We start from the raw sequence: 15036 nt of genomic DNA on the forward strand, positions 1-15036 counted from the left end.
AGGCAGTGGCAAGTTAAAGTCAGTGTGAAAATCAAGGCTACAATTCTACAAGAAGTTTCTGAACTTCTCTTCGTTATACATTACACAATGCTGGCCCATATCACAGGAAACCACTACTGTCACCAGCAGAACACTACCCACTTCCTTATAAAAGTGTGTACCTAAATCTAGCCTTCCTTATGAAGACCAGATAAGATGTATGTTTTTAAGGTTTAATCCAGAAGATGATGAAATTATAAACTGTATTAAACTCTATTTGCCTTAGGAAATGAAGGAGTGAGGGCATTTTACAATGATCTGAACCTATGGTTCCATGGACTCTAAGTGTGTCAAAACTGATGCTTAGCAATATGGGACATTTTGTGGGAAATGAGGGCAATATCTGCAGTATTTTTAATTAATACCATATGCACCACAGTTTACCTGTTTGATATTATCCTGCCTGACTGCAAGGAATTAAATCAAAGGAGGCTGTTTGGGAGAAACAAAGGCAAACATAGGGTACCCTCAAAGAAAATATCAGGGTTGCTTGAAGAAACAACAGGAACACTATTAATTGAGGAATGCCCACCTGCCTGGATCCAGCTAGGCTAGCAAGATTTATTCTTCCAAGGCCCAAACCTAGAATGAAGGGAACTAAAACCTCATAGTCCTTGGCCTAGGCAGGAAGTGGGGTTGAGCAGCAACGGGTGGAAATGAGTATCTGACAGACAGACAGCCCCTGCAACAGTCTCTATCTAGCTGTTACTCCCAGTCCAGGAGTTTGTCTCTCCTAGGCCAGGAGCAAGGGTTCTGGGCTGAATAGACCTTAACCAAAACTTGCAAGGGAAGAATAAAGTTAGGCAAGAATCAGGTTTATAGGCCTATTGTTATTTTAACCCTTTAGTCTGCTTGCTATGTACCTCTGAATGAATAACTAATGCGTTGTTTTGAAGAAGCTGCTTTTGAGTCACTTTAAATGGCTGCTGGTCACAGCCCCTTTAGGAAGAGTTTACAGGTGCTAAACACCTGTTGTGTTAACCTGGTTGGGAAACGGGCTGCCACCCACAGATCCAGTCCAAGAGTAGTTGGACCACATGTTTGCACTTGAAAGAGGTGAAGCAAGAAAAGCTTGTCTCTTGAAAGGTGCACTCAAGTGGGACTAACAGGAGTCTACAGTGCATCTCATCTCGTAAATTGTGACTAAGCTAAAGTAAGGGATCAGTGAACTAGACTAGATAAAATAGGAATGAAACTCTTGAAGTCCAAAAATGTGAGTTAACTTTTTGTTTATATAATGTTTATGCACCTCAGCACTTCCAAGTTTCAATGCAAGCAGAAAGTATTTGATTATGATGAAACAGACTTTTCCTGTATTTCAACTCTCAGAAACAAGATAGCAATGGAAATTTTGTCAGACAATCTGCCTGTGCAAGATTTCCAAACCAAAAGCTTTGAAATACAAACTTTGGAGGAGTTTTGATCCAACATCTGACATTTACAGTAAACTACAAAAGGGGACGAACCCAAACCTCCGATCCAAACACTCCCAAATGCTGAACAAGTTCAAATCCAGGCCTTCATTTTGTAGGTTTGGCCCATCTTTAAAATAAGCCAAACCAATACATCAGATCTGAAGTGCTTCATACTCTGGTGGTGGTACGAACCAAACTTGAACTTTGTGGCTTGGGCCCATCTCTTGTAAGTTTGGCTAGGCATTTGAACTGACTAAGTGAGTCGTTTTGAGGTCAGTTCCCCTATCCCACTCACATGCCTGTGGTTGATGTTTCAGAACTAGCAGAGCCTGTGGGATATGATCCACATAACAGTGCTCGTATCCACCACTTTTTCTGTAATCTCCCCTTCTTTTATTATGTAAGAGTCTTAAATTAGGTTTGTTCCAGACTATTAACCTATGAGAAAAGACTGCAGAGTTAAGATTTTGCTGATACAGAGAACAAAGGAAAAGAAAGGGTGTGAAAATTGCAATGACAAGGTTGCCTTGGTAGTTTGCGATATATGAAATGAAATAAAATATCTGAAAAATATGTCTGGATAACACAGGTAGGGGCTATGAGCAAGCCACTTTGGTTGAGCCCATCAAAACAGGATTTAAGAGACACTCAAGAGGCCTTATTTAGGGCGCAACTGTCTAACAGTACTATCTACTGTTTATACAGTAACACAGGTGTGCATGGTGCTTTGCAGACAAACAATATGAGCTCTGCCACAAAGAGCTATATTCCTAGACTACTACCTCTCTAAAACAGGCAAAATAAATATTAAGCCACAGTGGCACTTGCTCAGATTTTATCTACTATACAAATAACCAGAACTAGTTATGCGACATTTAAAGACAATCTGATCTTGTATGTTAGACAGGATCAAACCATGTTTTAATTGTGTTTCACAATCATCCCACAGCTCAGGTAAAGTACTAAAATCATTTTACAGTCCATAGTGAAAGCAGTTCAAATCTCATCACTCTACAACTTTCGCGAAATGAGGAGGAGGATTGAAATTAGATTTTGGGGATGACAGGTTTCAGAGTAACAGCCGTGTTAGTCTGTATTCGCAAAAAGAAAAGGAGTACTTGTGGCACCTTAGAGACTAACCAATTTATTTGAGCATGAGCTTTCGTGAGCTACAGCTCACTTCATCGGATGCATACTGTGGAAACTGCAGAAGACATTATATACACACAGAGACCATGAAACAATACCTCCTCCCACCCCACTGTCCTGCTGGTAATAGCTTATCTAAAGTGATCATCAAGTTGGGCCATTTCCAGCACAAATCCAGGTTTTCTCACCCTCCGCCCCCCCCACCCCCCCCACACACAAACTCACTCTCCTGCTGGTAATAGCCCATCCAAAGTGACCACTCTCTTTAAAATGTGTATGATAATCAAGGTGGGCCATTTCCAGCACAAATCCAGGTTTTCTCACCCCCACACCCCCTTTTTTTTTTCAAAAAAACACACACACACAAACTCACTCTCCTGCTGGTAATAGCTCATCCAAAGCGACCACTCTCCCTACAATGTGCATGATAATCAAGGTGGGCCATTTCCAGCATAAATCCAAGTTTAACCAGAACGTCGGGGGGAGGGGGGGTAGAAAAAAACAAGGGGAAATAGGCTACCTTGCATAATGACTTAGCCACTCCCAGTCTCTATTTAAGCCTAAATTAATAGTATTCTATTTGCAAATGAATTCCAATTCAGCAGTTTCTCGCTAGAGTCTGGATTTGAAGTTTTTTTGTTGTAAGATAGCGACCTTCATGTCTGTGATTGCGTGACCAGAGAGATTGAAGTGTTCTCCGACTGGTTTATGAATGTTATAATTCTTGACATCTGATTTGTGTCCATTTATTCTTTTACGTAGAGACTGTCCAGTTTGACCAATGTACATGGCAGAGGGGCATTGCTGGCACATGATGGCATATATCACATTGTAAGGAGAGTGGTCAGTTTGGATGAGCTATTGCCAGCAGGAGAGTGAGTTTGTGGGGGGGGGGTGAGAACCTGGATTTGAGCTGGAAATGGCCCACCTTGATTATCATGCACATTGTAGGGAGAGTGGTCGCTTTGGATGAGCTATTACCAGCAGGAGAGTGAGTTTGTGTGTGTGTGTTTTTTTGAAGAAAAAAAAAAAGGGGGTGGGGGGGTGAGAACCTGGATTTGTGCTGGAAATGGCCCACCTTGATTATCATACACATTTTAAAGAGAGTGGTCACTTTGGATGGGCTATTACCAGCAGGAGAGTGAGTTTGTGTGTGTGTGGGGGGGGGGGGGGGGGGGCGAAGGGTGAGAAAACCTGGATTTGTGCTGGAAATGGCCCAACTTGATGATCACTTTAGATAAGCTATTACCAGCAGGAGAGTGGGGCGGGAGGAGGTATTGTTTTATGGTCTCTGTGCATATAATGTCTTCTGCAGTTTCCACAGTATGCATCCGATGAAGTGAGCTGTAGCTCACGAAAGCTCATGCTCAAATACATTGGTTAGTCTCTAAGGTGCCACAAGTACTCCTTTTCTATTTTGGGGATGGTTTTTGTATCTACTGTTGGTAGGGCTGGGACAACATCAAAAGCAAAAATTCAGTGGAAGCTCAGGTTTGTACACAAATATCACCTTCTGTGGGTAGAGTTTTATTGCAGGGGCTGTGGTGTACTCAAAGTTGACACTAACTTGGCAAAAGTGTCTAGCTGCATTTCTTTCTATATAGTTTAACTTAAAATCCTCACAGAAAACCACACAGGGCAGTGCCCAAGTTCTCCTAAAACCTCCCTGCCCTAGCTTCTGGTCAGCGCAGCTCCATCTATCCATCCATCCATTTATTCTTCCTTCCTTCCTTATGCTGAGCCTACATAGGCTCAGATGTTTCTAATTATCACCCAGTTGGTAGTGCCTCTGAACCTTGGCTGGGAATTAACCCCTGAAGCCCTAGGCCTTTGTCTACCTCAGTGGGACCTCCTGCTAGGGATGCCATGGGTGGTGGGATGCATCACAGCTTTGGGATTCCCTCTAGGGGGCACCAAAACAACAGTACACCCTGTCACATCTACTGAGTTCCAATATATCATTGCATGTTACTATAGGATAAATTTATGTAACGTTGTGGAATTACTGCACCATCATGGGAACATGGTAGGAAGTGGAAAGACCAAACAAACAAACAAACAAAAACCAACCAGCTGCAGTGCAAACAGAATATAATACTACATTGTTTGCTTTTGCAAGAGTTTGGAACAGAATCTTTTGTGTGGGTCAATCCCAATAAAAAAAAATCTTAAAAAGAAGAAAAATTTAAATTTGAGAGTCTGGGTTGTTTTTTTTTTAAAGTTTTTGTTTGGAAACATAATAATGCAATGCATTTACTAGCTGCTGTGATTATCAAACAGACCCTGACAATTAACAGAGAGACCGTGAAAATGAAAGAAGAAAGAAAAATGGAAATGAATCACAGCTCTGCCATAGCAGAAGACAGATTTTTCTGAAGAAAGATGGACTAGAATGGATAGTATTCCTATACACTACATATTGATTAAATGAATTAGCAATGTTACTACTGTCCCACATGGCTAATCAGTAATCATGTTTGACACACAAAAAACCCCAAACCACCCCCCTTACAGCTTTGAGACACTGTCTTGACATCACGCTTTTGTGCAGTGCCCAGTACAATGGGATTCTGGTTCCTGATTGGAGTGCCTAAGCAGTACTGTAATACAAATGATGATAAAGCCAAAGCAAACAGGCCTTTTGCAGTAGATCTGCCCACAGACACTCTGATGTTGCTATGTCCTTCCCCCAGGCCACCCCCACATTTTAAGCAGTGGATCTAAGTCAGGGGTGGCCAACCTGAGCCTGAGAAGGAGCCAGAATTTACTAATGTACATTGCCAAAAAGAGCCACAGTAATACATCAGCAGCCCCCCAACAGCTCCCCCACCCACCGGCAACCTCCCCGATCAGCTGTTTCCTGGCATGCAGGAGGCTTCGGGGGGATGGGGGTGAAGGAGCAAGGGCACAACATGCTCAGGTGAAGGGTGGGAAGGGGTGGAGTGGGGGCAGGGCCTGTGGCAGAGTCAGCGGTTGAGTAGTGAGCACCCCCTGGCACATTGGAAAGTTGGCACCTGTAGCTCCTGCCCCGGAGTCGGTGCCTATACAAGGAGCCGCATATTAACTTCTGAAGAGCCGCACGTGGCTCCGGAGCCACAGGTTGGCCACTCCTGATCTAAGTAGTACTTGCATCCACACAGCGCTGGGAAAGAATGACCACTCTGTAGTGCTCCATGATACACAAGATATGCAGACTCCATCTGCTATACCTGTATATCTATATACTATAGACTGGTCACAAGATCTTTCTCCTCTTCCTAATCAGATAAATACACAGCAACATTTTCAGTGAACGATGAGCTGAAAATGATTTCTGAGGTTAACCAACACTCCCCCTTCTTTCACTCTTTCCAAAGATTAAGAGAAAGGAAAGTACTGCATTTCAGTACTAGGGAACGTGATTAGCCAATGGCGCTGAACAGTCATTCTGTGATCTTGGAACTCCACGATACAGCTATGATTTTACCTTAGAGATCCTGTCTTAAGGGACCTCTCAAAGTACTGACAAAAACTGAGTGCTTATGCAGGAGACTTCCACCAGCACAGTCACTCTGATTCGTCACTATGTCCTTCCCCCCCCAGGCCCACCCCCACACATTATCCAGTGGATCTATGTAATATCTGCATCCATACAGCAGTGGAAAAAAACGACTACTCTGTAATGTTTCATGATACACAAGACATGCAGACTCCATCTGCTGTATCTTTTTGAGGTGATCTTCTTATAATAAAGGAAATGAAAGGGAGAAACTGGAACTCCAATAACCGAGTGTGCCACAATTTCCTATGCACTTATATTCTCAAACCTAGAGGAAATATCAGTGTAGGGTTTGATAGGGCCAAATATTGCATGTGCAACTCAAGCCACAATGTTAGAAAGTTTGACACGGGCAGTTAACATGTTTCTTACAAGTGGACATAGCCTTCCAATACAGAGGCAATACATGGGCAGTTTACTGATTTACTGGAATTACCCTCAGCGTATAGCCTCCCCGAAAAGATCATTAAACCACAGTGCATAATGATGTAAACAACCAGCATCAAGTAACTTGCCAGCCAAAACCCATGAACAGCTGTGGGAGCCATTTCTGGCAATGGTGCACAGAGCCATGCCCTTGTAGATATGCACTCTCCAAAGAGGCTTAATGTGGATGAGCTCAGATTAAGACAGAGCACACTGGCCTATCTTGAGTATTTTGTCCCCACACAACAGTTGGTTTTATGTTCTTCACCTCATTACAACACACAGCAGTTTTTGCTGTGGTCTTGTTCATGCAAAAGATGAAGTCCCAGACTGCTATCATTTGATAAATCTAATCCGATTAGATTTGACTGCATGATGATTGTGGGTTTTTAAAAAAAAAAAACAATCCATAAGCATCTGTAATTCTCTAGCCAGTGTCAGATAAATTGGGAGTCTATCTGATAGAGAGGAAAGCCCACACTGGTTGCATATGAGCTGAAGGCCAACAATTTTTTTTCAGTTGTGCCAATCACTGCACTTCTCCTCTTCCCCTGGAGGCTGAAAATTTCAAAACCCCAACAATTAATTACAATTCGAGAATCCAAACACCCTTTGATGGATTGCTGAACATTGCAGTTTGCCCTTATCCTACAATACAGCAAACTATAACTATGGTTTCTAAGCACTCCATACTTTGGAAAAGTTCACCAGGATTTATACTTTATACCTCAGGTCCATCTCTACTAGAAAAAACACAGAAAAAACACACATCTTTCTCTCCCTCTGCAACACCTCTGCTGGACAATCTTGCTTGAACTGATAAAGGAATTAATATAATGATAAAGCTGATAATTAAGTACCTCTTTACATAATATTATTCAGAATCTGGTTATGCTTAGGTGTGAAATATCTCTGCCTTGCCTTAATTGTTTCTCTTAATAGAATCTAATTTTTGCATACTTCATACTGCAGGAAAACAGAGTGGGGCTGAATCATTTAAATGTGTGTGTGCATCACTAAGTCCATATTGTAACTGTATTTTATAAAGTGATTCATCTGTTTATAAACAATAGGAGTTGTAGATATGTGATTAGGATTATGAAATCTCATACATTTCAGTATAAATTGATTACTGCAATGGTAAAGATTTTCTCCTCCCCCTCCATGTACAGCACTGCAAAATTATCCAGTAGCATTTTGAGGAATTTTTGGCTTCCTCTTAAACTTCAGGAATTGATCACTCCCACAGACAGGATACTTACTGGAAGGGTCAAATGATCCAGACTTGATGGACCAAATGATCTGATCCGGAATGGCAAATCTTATGTCTCTATATTTTATATGATTGCAGAAAAATGCCAGAGAAATAAACAATGTGCAATCTATACAAAACAGCCCAATGGCCTCAATTGCTAGTATCAGTTCATCAGATAGTTTGGCACCTAGAGTCATATAATGATTTTTTGAGTGTTGTGAATGTTAGCATGATGTATTTCATGGATATAAATTCTTTCTTACCCCCCACAAGCCTGCATGAAACAGATCTTGTACCACCTCAAGCAAGCCTAGAGATAAAGGAGAAAAGAAGAAGAAGAAAACAAGAAAAGCAACCTCTTTCATCTCTTTGTACAAACAGCTCGGATAACTTACTGCATTACAAAGGGTTTGGTCATTGATCATCTTTAGGATTTTGTAGCTGGATAATTGCTCTATGTTTCAGAAATGAGGCACTTTCAGTGGCAAACACCAGTTCACTGATGTTGTGAAAGTGTCTGCATCAGATACATACAGACTAATATCTGAAGCTGTTTTTTATTTGCACCTGCATTGGATGAATAATCTCTGGTTTCTTGTTGATGAGTATTTTTCCTGCCTAAATTGTACTGCTGACTATTCATTCTACCCTGAAGTTGGGTTAAAAGGATCTGTAAATGGCAGATAGTACAGGAGAAGCTATTAAAAAGTCTGGTACTTGCCAGCCATTAACATGGCTACCATAGATACCTTCTACTCTAAGTGCAAAGGAAAACCATGGCAGTCTCAGAATACCAACACGTGGTAGTGCTGACAAATGTTGATCACTGTCATAATAGCTATTAGGTTTCAGAGTAGCAGCCGTGTTAGTCTGTATGCATAAAAAGAACAGGAGGACTTGTGGCACCTTAGAGACTAACACATTTATTTGAGCATAAGCTTTCGTGAGCTACAGCTCACTTCATCGGATGCATGTAGTGGAAAATACAGTGGGGAGATTTTATATACTTAGAGAACATGAAAGAATGGGTGTTACCATACACACTGTAACAAGAGTGATCAGGAAAGGTGAGCTATTACCAGCACGGGGGGGGGGGGACGACCTTTTGTAGTGATAATAGCTGTTATTTACAGAATGTTTTACAGATTCAGAATAATGAAACAGTAATTATTTCTCTGCACCTTGGTAGGGTAGGTAAGTATTCTAACCCCCATTTTAGAGATGGGGAAACTGAGGTTGCAAGTTAAAGTGACTTGCCCAAAGACAGACTGCAAGTCAGTGGCTGAGCCAGGATTAGAACTCAGGAGGTGCTTTCCTGCCAAACTCATGTTCTGTTATCCACAGCTGCCTCTTTTGGTAAGCAGTTATTAAGTTTCTTAAATATGAAGGGTCTGGTTGACATGCCACAAACAGGAAGACAGAATTATGTTGATGGTTTTAAAAGTATACTACTTTTGTATATTGTTTGAACAAATCTACACAACATTCACACTAAGGTACTTTTTAACATAAGCAAAGCAGGAGCTTCTTATAACAGGCAGGAGCATTCACTGCTTTGTACAATCAAGAGACAGAGCTCAGTCACTTCTCTGAAATAACATCAGCTTGGAAGGAAGGAAGGCTCTGAAAGGAGTTACTGCTTCTTTAACTTCAGAGGAGCCAAGACCTTGATAGGAAGGAAGGACAAAGCTAAGACTGCTGAGGAAAGAAAAGAATTGAAAACAATTAGTGTGTTGATGTCAGCTTAAAGAGGGTCACTACAAGATCAGCCTTCCCTGCATCTGTTCTTTAATTAAAAAGAGAAAGATGGCAGTGTCCACTACTCATCACTATGGTAACATTTAAATATCATACAACTTGGTCTGGCTACCCACTTGCTGCTGAGTGAGATTAGCTGAGCTGAAGAACAGGTAAAAGTTCAAGAGAAGGTTGACGAAACTTGTCAAGAGTACAGTAATGTGTAACAAACATATTCTCTATTGAACAAGCCACAGAGGGAGTTTTAAACCATATCAAAATCAACAGAGAGCGAGTGTGTGTGTGTGTTGTGTACTGTGTACGAAGTAAACCAGAAATAATGACAGAAACATGCCAAGAATGAAAACAACAAATGTCGTGCAGGAGAAGGGTGAATCAGGAGGAGAAGAAGAGATTCAAAAATGTTTCCAACAGATTTTCATTGTGCTTATATACCAGTTGTCCTCAGCTGTCTGTTGCCTTTGTTCATTAGTACTCTCTGAGCTGCACCTGCACTGATTGCTTATAATCTTTATCGCTGACTTACACTGCTATGAAAAATATTTTTCAAAATCATTTCCTGCTTGTACTAATAATAGTTATTATATTATCCCCTTATTTAATTATAGTTTTTCCCTCCCCTATCCTCCATGAATTTTCTATTTCCTCTCGAAATACTTTTTTGCACTGTCAACACCGCCAAGAGAATGGTACATAAAGAGCGATGTAGGTACAGTATTCTTTTCTTTCGCTTTAAGTAAGTATTTATTAGATTGTATGTTTTTGTTTTTCCAACTGCAGAAATAAAACTTTAAAATATGCACACGATAGCAGACCCAAATAATACAGGAACAGAGCAGTTAGAGATGGAAAAGGTCTATCTTTAAGCCTTCTCTCATCATGCAAGGACAGGATATAGTCCTACAAATGAGTCCATGTCAGCTATTATGCATTACTATTAAAAAGTTGTGGACACTTTAGTCCCTGAAAACAACTTCTGAATGTTACAAGCTTTCCCCCTGCTCTCAGTCTGAGATTTGTAGGTATTAGATCCAATCATACAGTGTTTATACACCCAAAACTCCAACTGTCTTCAATAATAGGAGTTTTGATAAACAAGGAATACAGAATCAGGCCCATTATATGCAAACCTAATACACACCCTCATTTGTGCTTATATTTTCATACATACAGTTTCAACGCTCTGTCTTTGAAGTATGTCATTACATTAGTAATATTATCAGGGCATACGTTACTCTATTCTATTTTATGAATACACACAAATTATATCCTCCACTCAGAGCAACACTGTTCTCTTAAAGATTACCTATAAGGTTCTATTACATCAGAGCAGAACCATGAACCATTGAGGTAATGTCTGGGAAGTAAAAATTGAATAGGCAGAACATAAAATGTCCTATTAATATAAATGTTTTTAATGATCTGTTTTAACTTTGGATGTTTTTCTAAAAGGAATTGTTTTGGGGGAAGTTCTATGTCCTGTGTTATACAGGAGGTCAGACTAGATCAGTGATTCTCAACCAGGAGCACATGTACCCCCTGGGAGTACGCTGAGGTCTTCCAGGGGGTATCAACTCATCTAGATATTTACCTAGTTTTATAACAGGCTACATAAAAAGCACTAGCAAAATCAGTACAAACTAAAATTTCATACAGACCATGACCTGTTTATACTATTTTATATACCATACACTGAAATGTAAGTACAATATTTATATTCCAATTGATTTATTTTATAATTCATATGGTAAAAATGAGAAAGTCAGCAATTTTTCAGTAAGAGCGCACTGTGACACTTTTGTATTTGTCTGATTTTGTAAGCAAGTAGTTTTTAAGTGAGGTGAAAATTGTGGGTCACAAGACAAATCAGACTCCTGAAAGGGGTACAGTAGTTTGGAAAGGTTGAGAGCCGCTGGACTAGATGTTCACAATGGTCTTTTCTGGTCTAAAAATCTATGAATCTATGAACTTGTACCCGGCCTCTCTCATCTTAGATCGTTCTTAGCTCTCCTAGCCATTTATCTCTGCTCCTCTAGTGACCTCTCAGATCTAATCCGTGATTAATTCACCTTTCTTAGCTGTGGCTATTGTAACACGTGCAATCATCAGAATAAATCGTTTATCTTTAAGGCTGCATGTGTCATAGTGTGTCTGACCTTCAAAATAAAAGTCTCATTCATCAGAACTGGAAACAACATCATTTAGTCTAACATATTCATTTTTTCCACAAAAAGCTGCACTAACCATAAACCATTGCTTTCTGCAGTCTTGGTAATTCACATTCAGATACATCACCCAATGTTAGTAATGCAATAACAATTGCCCCACATTGGCACGGATTTGCCAAAGGAGCCTATGGGAGTTAGGTACCCAGTTCCCATTGAAATAGTTGGATCCCTTATTCCCCTAGGCTCCTTTGAAAATGCCAGCCATTGTGTATAGCGATACCCAGTAGAAAAAAAAATTCTTAAAGTAAAAGTAAAGTTGTGTATTAAGAGACACTTGGGCTACAAAACCAAGAGAGAAATTCTAGCTACACTGAAGTCAAAATTGTGAAACATTCGTTGACTTCAGTAGGGCCAGAATTTCACCCTAAGGGTAAGATCATCCCCTCTGTTTCTACAAGTGCAGCAGAAGGAAATGCAGTGAATTTCTAAGAGCTTCGGGGTGTGTGATGAAGAAGAGAAGCCTCCTCTCTGTGGCATAGACCCTGCTCCCAATCATTGTATTGGAATCCCTCTATTGAAGCTTCACGGAGAGCTGACTCTTGTGGAGTTTAAGGGGAGAGGAAACAGCAAAAGGAAACCAGCTGCTCTGGGAAGCCTTGTCCCCCCCACATCACCTCAAGCACGTCCATCCCTGTAAACATGGCTTGAAGATACTGTGCAGTCAATTATAGCACAACCTCTGGAAGAGTTCTGCTGTCAGGAGGGAGCAGGTATAGGAATGCAGCAAAAAAGAGCCTTCCCCTACAGACTGCTCTACCTCTTTTGTTCTTGGATTTCCCTTCTTGTAGAGACCAGGAATCTGCATGGTCTAGAATACTTTGCTTCCTGTAATCCATGGACTAAAAGGCTTTGACAACACATGGCCACTCAGGACTTCTAAAACATATGAATGCACACAATATATTTTTCTTTTTTAAGCAGCAGGAGGTTTGTGTTTATATGGTTATCCTGTACAGCCTCATCTGGTACGTTCTACATTTGAGCAAGAGTTTGTGGTAGAGGTACACCTCAACCCCCGGCCCCTCACCCCCCAGATATGGGATATTCAAAATCCAAACCTAAAGCTGGATCCAACTTTTGAAAATGGCTCAGGTCTTTAAAATGGGACCAGCTGGAGATTTTGTAACCCACATCCCAATTCTGCAGTTTGGACTGCCTCCAGATCATGATGTTCCTCCATTAACTAGTGGGAAATAATATTGAGCAGATGACATGTCACAAAGCCGTCCCATGCATATTTTTAACTAATGTATTCTTCATTTTTCCTGTGTTGAATGACTAAATTACAACAGAGGCTCAGTAACCCCTTTTAGTTTCACAGAGGGCAGCAGCTACATTTGAACAGTATTTTAGCCCAATTAGTCCATTAGTCTCCAGTGGAGACCGGTGGAGAATGGAGACCAATGGAACAACAGTTCCCCAGCATTTCTTTTAACTATCAGACCTCCGATTCAGCTGATATCATTCGGCAGCTTTCATGATGAAATCCCTCATGGCCAGTTTGTATTTCCAGGAGTTCCAAACAGGCACTAAGTAGACTTTTGCAAGGGAGAAGCTGATACTCACTTGCATTGTTTTTCTCTTGCACAGAAAAATGTTTCATGCTGTTATTTTGCTGTAGGAGCTTGAAGTGTCCAAGGAGTTTGACTTCCACCCTTTTCCAACCTCTACTAAATGGCTTAGTCTCTGAAAGCTATTAGTTGTCTCATAGGGCTGTTGTCTGAGCAGATTTATTGGGTGCCCTGAGTAATCCAGGTTTTCAGGTAATTTGGATGCAAAAGTTGCCAAAAGGAACTTTTTCTTTTTTAACTTAAAAAAATGTTTTCTCTAAGATAGCCTGCAGCACAACAGAGACCAGGCGGTTATGAGAGAATAAGAGCATTAGTATAATTATAATGCTTAGCTCTTTATTTAGTCACTTGTCATCAGCAGATCTCTAAAAGCTTGTCAAAGGAAGTATCATTATCCTCACTTTAGAGGGGGAAACAGAGAAGAGAAGTGACTTGCCCATGACCACCCAGCAGCTGAGCAGCCGACCTGGGAAGAGAAACCCGACCTCCTGCATCCCAGTCCAGTGCGCTATCCACTATACTATGCCACAGTAGCGCTGATAATGCAAGAAGTATTTTAAGACGATGTAGGATACTCGTAGAGACAGTGGGGGGAAGAGGGAACTGTAACTAAAGGAATAATATAATAATTATTGTGAAGGAGCTATGCTTAGTAAATAATGAGTGCCAAATCTAAATGAAAACAATACTATTTAGTATTTTGGTAGTCCCTACCACCCAAGACTTTCAAAAATACAGTAACAATAGTATTGTCTGTTCATGTAGAGCACTGTCCAAAGCTCACTGAAGTCAGTGGAAAGTCTACCATTGATTTCAGTGGGCTTTCAGGTCTGTAATGTCCTTCATCCAAATGTCCTCCAAAGCACTTTACAGACGATGGACCCTGTTGCAGTGTAGGGAAACTGCACATATATTTCTCCTCTGTGGTCTATCAAACGCACCTACCTAGGTTCCCAGCTCCCTGCTGTCAACTTTCTTGGCCAGAGACCTGCCTCTCTCTCCCTCCTGACTGGGGTTTTACCTGGCTGCACGGTTCCCTGCATACAATGTGACATTCCCAGCAAGCCAGACTGCCTAAACAGGCCAACATCTGCACTTTGCTTTCTCTCCAAAGGCTTATGAATAGTATAACTGCCAGCAGTTATAAGTTACCACACAGCTCTTTCTAAGCAAGCACATTCTCTCTCAAGGTGAAAGCATATTCAAAATAATAGAAGAACCCACACACATGCTAATAAGCTTTACTAGAGATCACCCCCCCACCCCATTCCAACAATGCCTGTGGTAGGAGTCAGTCTTTCAGATCCCACAAAAGGGTTTTCCTTATGGTAAGAGGGTTATGAACTTGTCAGCTCAGAAGAACCATGAATAGTTCAATCTTTCCTTTATACAGCTTGGGCCTTTGATCTTCAGATGCTGGGAACAGGTAATCAACAGACTATGGTCCCCTCCTCAGAGACTAGCTTCTATGGGCTGGGTTTTTCCTTAGCCGGAGGTGGAAATTTGCATTCACCTCCCCCTTAAGAGGTTACATACAATGCCGGCCTACAATAATACATAAACATTCTTTCAATACAATAGACCACAAAGCTACTTAAACTTAATTCAATAAGGTCACCCAAGGCCACAGCAGGAAATTGCTCTGTCTGTCACAGAC

Source organism: Lepidochelys olivacea (genome assembly GCF_965140295.1).
Source record: "Lepidochelys olivacea isolate rLepOli2 genome assembly, chromosome: 1".
NCBI lineage: Eukaryota > Metazoa > Chordata > Testudines > Cheloniidae > Lepidochelys > Lepidochelys olivacea.